The 7,805-nt window shown below is 37.8% G+C and overlaps 1 non-coding gene across 1 annotated transcript; it reads right to left on the bottom strand.

Moving 5' to 3' along the window:
• Positions 1-5,176: 5,176 nt before the first annotated feature.
• LOC132668125 (small nucleolar RNA SNORA70) lies at positions 5,177-5,310 on the bottom strand. Its single transcript, XR_009605484.1, has one exon. It is a non-coding gene; the product is annotated as a small nucleolar RNA SNORA70 (small nucleolar RNA).
• Positions 5,311-7,805: the final 2,495 nt, after the last annotated feature.

The raw sequence follows: 7,805 nt of genomic DNA, 5'->3' as shown, positions 1-7,805 counted from the left end.
GCACCCCTAGGCCCTTGACAGAATCCAATGTTGTGATATGCTGGGCCAGACTGCTAGGTTTACCCCAAAAGCCAATTCCCTTCAGAGGGAGTGATCCCTCTCCATATGCAAAGGTGAAATGCTTTAAATACCTTAAAGGTGATTGTAAGAGTCATAACTCATTAATTCAATGTGGTGTTTTGTTTTTGTTTTTGTTTTAGCAAGTATGGTATACATATCAGGGAGGTCTTGTGTTCAGTCTTGGGTGTGCCGAGGGAACAGAATCAATGTAGTGTCTCCATCGTGGAGTTTGGTCTAATAATGACAACCATGAGAAAAATGTTTGCAAAAGTACTGCCCACACTTCAACTGTACAAAGTTCTATGGGGGGAATAGGGCTGCAAAGGTAATAGAGGGGGACCTAGCTAAGTCTGGCAACTTGGGGAAACTTGTTCTCAGAAAGGGATCTTTAAAAACTATTTGATCCTATCTGCCTTCACTGGGAATCTTGAATGTTATGGCATTAATTGAAAAATGATATATGTTATTTATTTTTGGTTGGTTGGTTTAGATATGCATTATGATAAAATTTTACAGGCTATCAAAAAAAAAAGAAAAGATTTGACACATCGTAAGTTTTCAGGTGAGGCTCTTTTATATAGGTTTCTGTGGTTGAATGTGCTAGTTATTACTGATGAGTGTTTTTTGGTTTTTGTTTGCTTGTTTGTCAATTTAGATATCCCTTTGTACATGAGAGAAATGTCATGATAATCCTCAAATTTCAAGTCCAAGTTTTCTATTCCATCTTCTGACATATTATAAAATTAAGTTTAGGAACTAAAACATCACTTAATAATTCCTTCTAATTTTCATTTAGATATCCTTTAGATATTCAATTCTGTTTTATTTTTACTATTTTTGCCTTTCATGTACTATTTTTCTCCTATTTATACTGGACAGAAAATGTCACAAAATGACAGGGCTCTGGAACATCCTGGGGAGGTTAGACAGATTGCATTATATCTGTTTAGAAAGCACAAATGAGGACTTCATGAATATAAATTAGTGTTTTATTTTTTCTAGTGTCACATATGATAAATCAGTTTCCTGGCAAGTGACAGTGATATGAACAGTAAAACATCTCCTCATCTGTATGCAAAACAAAGGACTTAATAAGATAAATAAAAGGAGAACCTGAGAATGAAAAGAAAAGCATTCTTGTCTTAGATGAATATGAGGGATGGGTAGCAGAGGAGGCAGAGGGTTTCATAATCAGTTGATTCCCACCTCACCATAGAAATCAGGCAACAAGATTGGCTTGACCACTGAAGGCTTCACTAATGTTTTGAAAGATAAAATATTAAAATGATTTATTTTCTCAGTTAATTCTCATAATTTTTACCAACATCTAGAAAGCAATATGATAAAAAAGAAAGAATGAAAGAAGGAAGGAATGAGGGAGGAAGGGAGAGAGAGATAGAGGGGCCTTGTCTCCTTAGCCACCTAGACACTCAGACTTAGTATTTCATTTTAATAAAGCAAATTACCCAAAGTTTACATTTCAGAGGAGCTGATTCCTATCTAAGGAAAGTGAGGATTTTATTTACAAGTGTATTCTAAAAAAATCATTTGGGGGAATAACTGGAAAGCCAGTATGTAAATATGTGGACATTCAAATTCATATAAGCTGGAGATTATTTGGTCTTTAGGATAGAATTCATAAAGAAAAAGACTGAGGAATTTGTGCCTATGTAAGTTTATATGAGTTAGGTATTAGCAGTCTTTATGTTATTAAATTATTTCCAACTCGTCCATTTCCTTTTCCCTGTCTACTCGGTACACCTCCATCTTCTCTAGAGCTATCCCATGAGATCAGAAGGTACATTATACTAATTCCAGATTCAGCTACCTTTCATTAAAACTTTTCTCTGCAAGGATTTCTTGACAACCACAGAAACATATGGAACTCAGAAACCCTAACATCTTAAAGTTGAATCAAACTGATTGAAGTTCTTCATAAAGTAACTCATTTTTTTGAGGCATAAGGAAATATTTCCTCCAGGCTTTATGATGGATATGCTCCCTGGGTCAATAACATGTTTCTGCTTAACTGCTCTCTCTTTCTTTGTTTTCTTTGGATTTCCAGTTCAGGAGCAAGATAATCTCCCAATCAGACATATTACCAACTTTGACATCTTCTATTTTTAAAGTCTGGATAACATTTTGCACATGAATGCTAATGAAGCAATTTATCTAAAGAAAACAGTAAATTGGACTCAGAGAAATTAAGACAATTTGAAAATGGGAAGATAATACCTTAATCTATCTTTTACTGGTGCAGTAGCTTCAAATGAGAGCCAAGAAGTTTTATCAAGTGGCTGAGCTACTCATCAGGAAAGGCTAGGTTCTTGGCTTCTCCAGGATCTCATCTGGCTTCTGAAAACATGGCTAAATACACTTTAAACATTTTCACCTTTGTCAGGTTTCCCATAGCACTTGAAGTATGCTTGAAGCTAGAAAAATGAAGATGTCAGTCTTCAACAACACATAAATGATGATGGACCTCACTCATTTTGCCCTAGAATTATTTGGTTAAGCTCCCATATCCGCTTCATCACCTTTTCTTTTTTTTAACCCTTAAGAGTGTAAAAGTTCTTATCATAACAAATGAATTCAATTTGATTATTTGTTCCTGAGGTTTTAAATGTTGTTCTATCACATACTCCTTTATGTTAACAGATTGGAATAGATCTGGGCTGTCCAATCCAGTAACCACTAATTGCATGTCGCTATTTAAATTTAAATTAAAATTAATTAAAATTAAATAAAATTAGAAATTCAGTTGTTCCGCCACATCAGCTGCATTTCAAGTGCTCAATAATCCTATGTGGGTACTGGCTATTGAATTGGCCAGTGCAGAAATAAAACTTTTCCATTTTCACAGAAAATTACATTAGACATTACTAGATTAAATGATTAAAGAAATTAATTAATTCTTCAATTCAACTGGGATCAGATATTTTCAGTATATTTTTAAACTTCTCAACTTTTTTAGAATATAGCCACGCTTCTTACAAGCATATAGCTAGGCTAGTGTCCAACGTAAGAGATGAATTCAGTGTCCATAGAAGAGTCTATCGGTCTGCATGAGCAGACATAGAAAGAAGATGCCATGCCAAAAAAAAATTGGACTGTCTGGAAGATGAAGGACATCAGGTCAATGAAGTTCTTTTTTTGTGAAGCTGAAATCATGGTGCAAGTCAGTGGGAAGAACAACAGAGCCAGATGCAGATCATGAGGAAGGTTAAATACTCAAGTTGCTGATAATCAAGGTAAGGTGAATTCATTTTGCATTGGGATGTACCCTAATCCAAAGACTAATGTTCCTGTAAGATAAGGCAAATGTGAACACAGACACACATGAGGAGACTACCAAGTGATGATGGAGGCAGAGATCGGATGTGGCTACAAGCCCAAGGAACAGCAATGATTGTCAGCAATACCAGAAGCTAAGAAGAATCTAAGGAAAGATCCTCCCCTAGAGGTTTCAGAAAGCAAGCCCTGCCAAAAACTTGATTTCGGATTTCTAGCCTCCAGAACTCTGAGATGGTAAATCCATTTTACTTTAACCTACCTCGTTTGTGGTTGTTTGTTATAACCAAGTATATGTCATACCTCATTCCTACTGTAGGAAGTGCCTCAAGGGAGACCAAGATTGCACCACTTTACTGAGTTACCAGCCCAGTGTTGAGGCACCTGCTCTATTCAAGGCAGACTGCCCTTCAGCAGACAAGGTCGATATTAGAATGGCAAGACCAACTGAGCTTTCATGATCTGATATGGCAGCAATAGAGTGAAAAACAGAATAACCAGGTCTGACTCTTTGGACTAACTTGGGCTTACAAAGCATCCCTGAAGTTGTTGCAGTTATTACAAGAGAGAGATCCCAGACAGAGAAGAGATACTCTTGTAACAGGTGGGGTATGGGGTCAGCATCATCTAGTTTGAATATGAAAAAAATATGATCTTCTTTGGTAACCCAGGGTAATAAATCAGGATATAATTCTTTCCTACTTGTCAAGCTATACACCCAGTTCTTAAAGAATCAAACCCAAGGGGGCACTGGGGTGGCTCAGCTGGCTAAGCATCCAACTCTTAATCTCAGCTCAGGTCAGGATCTCAGAGTTCATGGGTTCAAGTCCCGCATCAGACTCCATGCTGACATCATGGAACCTGCTTGGGATTCTCAATCTCTCTCTCTCTCTCTCTCAAAATAAATACATAAACATTAAAAAAATCCAACCCCAGGACACTGGGGAAAGAAAACATTGTTTACTCTTCTTTAGGATCAAAAGGAATAAGAACAAAAAGCCCATATAAACATAATATTGTAACAGGCTAATTTTAATATTTCACTTTTTTAACATTTAATTTTTATGGAAAGGTATATAACTTAATTTGTAATATATTCAAATCATTCTCTAAGCCATATCAAAACTGTAGTTCTCAGGTAGCTACAATCTGGACCTAGATACCTATACTAATAATATCTGCCACTCAGTCTCTGGGCCACTGGAATGCAGGCCTTTGGTATATCAGGAGGTCCTCTAAATGAGCAACATGTCTCTGGAAATACTCTTGGAAATTCAGAAAGAAAGTTTATTCTGTGGGCATCAGGCTAGATCTCTCCAACTACCCACTTCATATAAGAATGAGCCTCAATGTCCTTCTACTAAGACCCTGGCTTTTCTTCTTTCTTTCTTTCTTTCTTTCTTTCTTTCTTTCAGACAGGAAGTAAGGTTTATTGGTGGGCATGAATAGGGAAGGGCAGTGCCGAGGTTTTCATGAGTGCAGAACCTGTCATTTGTCCAAGGGGCCATCATTAGGGATGTATTTGATCCCACAGCCATCTGGGATAAGCCACTTTTCAGCCACCATGTCTTCAAATTCATCTACATTAAACTTAGTAAAGCCCCACTTCTTGGAAATATGGATCTTCTAACAGCCAGGGAACTGGCCCTACGTAGGGCCTGAGTCACATGCTCCTTGTTCTGCAAGTTGGTACAGATGGACATGATGCTTGGCCAATGTGGACCCTGATCACTGTGCCTTATGGCTTTCCAAAGGCACCCTGCATACCTGTCTGGAGCCTAGATTGGAGATAGCATGAGGTCAAACATCAATGTCCATTGGAAAGGGCCATCTCCAAGGTTCCTTAGGGCAACCCATACATTCAACAGGCTGCATACACTACCAAGGAGGCTATTGTTTGCAGCCATTGCACACCAGGCTCCCATGGGGAAAGATTACAGTCAGCTTAATTGGCTGCAGAAGACCCTTGATTTTCTGTGGCTCTCTAGCTCTCTACAGGGTTAGTGGCTCTCCCTGAGGGTTCAGCTGGCTGGCTTGGGGAGCTGAGGCCTTCAGTCTTTCTTCTTCCTCCCCATCTCTTCCAGATATATTTCCACAGTTCTTGGTATCAGCTTGCACCATCCTTCCAACTAAGAACTTGGCAACCTCCACTTGACCCGAGAAGACCTCTTCCCCCAAAGGGCTGTGGACAACACTTATTTCATAGAGCTGTGATGCCTGAGCAGGGCTTCCAGGTTGTCACATACTCATTGATCTGGTCTCCTGTTCCCTTCCCAAGAGGAAAGAAAGAAGCAAGCAGCCTTACTGTCTTAGGCTTCCCCCATCTCACCTCAGTCCATGGTCTGGTCCTGCTTTGTTCATTTCTGTCTTGGAGGATGATTTATAAGGCAGCACAGCTGCAGCCCCATCACTGATACAAATGGCAGGGATCTATTTTATATATGGAAATTATTGTTTAAATTATGCTGTGTGTTTTGAAGCTATTTTATTACTCTTGATGTTTCTTTAATGTTTTCGGAATTGAAGTGGAAAAAGTATGCATGATTAAGCATGTTAATCCACCAATGGAATTATGGACCACCAAACAGTTCATTGTTTCTTCTAGTTAATATGCTGGAATCTTAGGAAAAGAAAACAGACACACAAAGTTTTTGGCCAGTGACTGAATGTGCCATTCAAACTACAGTGATGCCAAGAAAGGTTTGCTTTTGCCTTGGTTCATTGACAGGAAATTATTGGAACATGCGTGAGCAATTTTTAGTTTTATATTATCTTTTCTTTTGTGATGTTGCATCAACTTTCTCCAGCCAAGTGCCCCAATTCCAGGCAATACCAATGGAAGATACGTGCAAAGATGTGCCGTATTTTAAATCACCAAAAAGATTTGTAACTAAGTATTAGAGGAAACTTCTATAAAAAGTCAGTCAGTTTTATGCTTAAACATTGAGGTACAATATCGTATCCTTTTCTTTTATTTTACCCTACTATTTTACTTATTCCTTATCTTTTCATCTCCTCCCCTCCTAGTTTTCAATACCTGGAATGTTTTGCTGTTAATGTGGTTGTATAAGGTAACTTTTATTCTAAAATATACTGCTGGCCACCATCATGATGAAGTATCCCAAAAGTGAATTTTCCTCACTGAATTCTACTCCTGAAACCAATATTGCACTACATGTTAACTAACTAAAATTTAAATTAAAAAAATAAATAAGTCAGAAATTGATGGAACTATAAAGAGAAATATAAAAAAATTACAATGCTTCAAAATATCCTCCTAAAAATTGAGAATTACATCTTTCTTCATGAAGTTGACTTGTTTTGCTTTCTTTAGAAATACCAATGATATGAAAAATGTTTTAAAATAAATTTCTTGCATTAAAAAAGTGAAATTTCCTGTTGCACAGAGACAGATTATTTTTGGCAGAATCAGCAAAAATTTTGGTTACACTAATCACATTTTTCTGCACAACAAAATCAGAAGCAATATTTTTGGATCCCTGTCGATTGTGCCTCCATTTATACTGGCAGCAACAATTGACAAATTTGCCATCATAGTACTTCTCAGAGTACAGGAAATCACTGATTTTATATAAGGGCCACTCTCAGAATCAAGGGAGAGGGTTAAAAAGTATCTTTCAGATGGGGCGCCTGGGTGGCTCAGTTGGTTGGGCGGCCGACTTCGGCTCAGGTCATGATCTCGCGGTCCATGAGTTCGAGCCCCGCGTCGGGCTCTGTGCTGACAGCTCAGAGCCTGGAGCCTGTTTCAGATTCTGTGTCTCCCTCTCTCTCTGACCCTCCCCCGTTCATGCTCTGTCTCTCTCTGTCTCAAAAATAAATAAACGTTAAAAAAATAATAAAAAAAAAAGTATCTTTCAGAAACTGAACCTAACAAAAAGAAAATAAAATAGATTCTGGTCTCCTGTGGAATTCTTTGCAGAAAAAATCATATTCTAATAGATATTTCATCAAAAAGTATTGCTGATGAGAGCACAGTGTTTTGTAAACGCTGTATGTTCCGACCTCCATTGAAAATGCAATAAACCCAAGGAAAGCTAGATTTGATTATTTTTTTAAAAATGTTTAAAGTTTATTTATTTATTTTGAGAGAGAGAGAGAGCAGGGGAGGGGCAGAAAGAGAGGGAGAGAATCCCAAGCAGGCTCCATACTGTCAGCACAGAGCCTGATGCAGGGCTGGAACTCATGAACCATGAGATCATGACCTGAGCTGAAACCAAGTGGCTCAACTGGCTGAGCCACACAAGATCAGCTTAAAAGTTGACAATTTTAAACTTTATTATCATTAGGTAACATTAGACTCATAAAGCCATTTGCTTAAAATGTTAAAAAGAAGGGAAATGGCTTTTTAAAAAACCTGCGAAGTGTTTCTTGGCATCATTCAAGAAAAATTCTGAATCATTTGAGCACAGAGTATCCTGGTCACCAGTACTTAA

The sequence above is a fragment of the Panthera onca genome, chromosome B2 (assembly GCF_046562875.1).
Source record: "Panthera onca isolate mPanOnc1 chromosome B2, mPanOnc1 haplotype 2, whole genome shotgun sequence".
Lineage (NCBI taxonomy): Eukaryota > Metazoa > Chordata > Mammalia > Carnivora > Felidae > Panthera > Panthera onca.
Note: the sequence above shows the minus strand (reverse complement) of the source record. Positions and strands in the feature narration are given on the sequence as shown.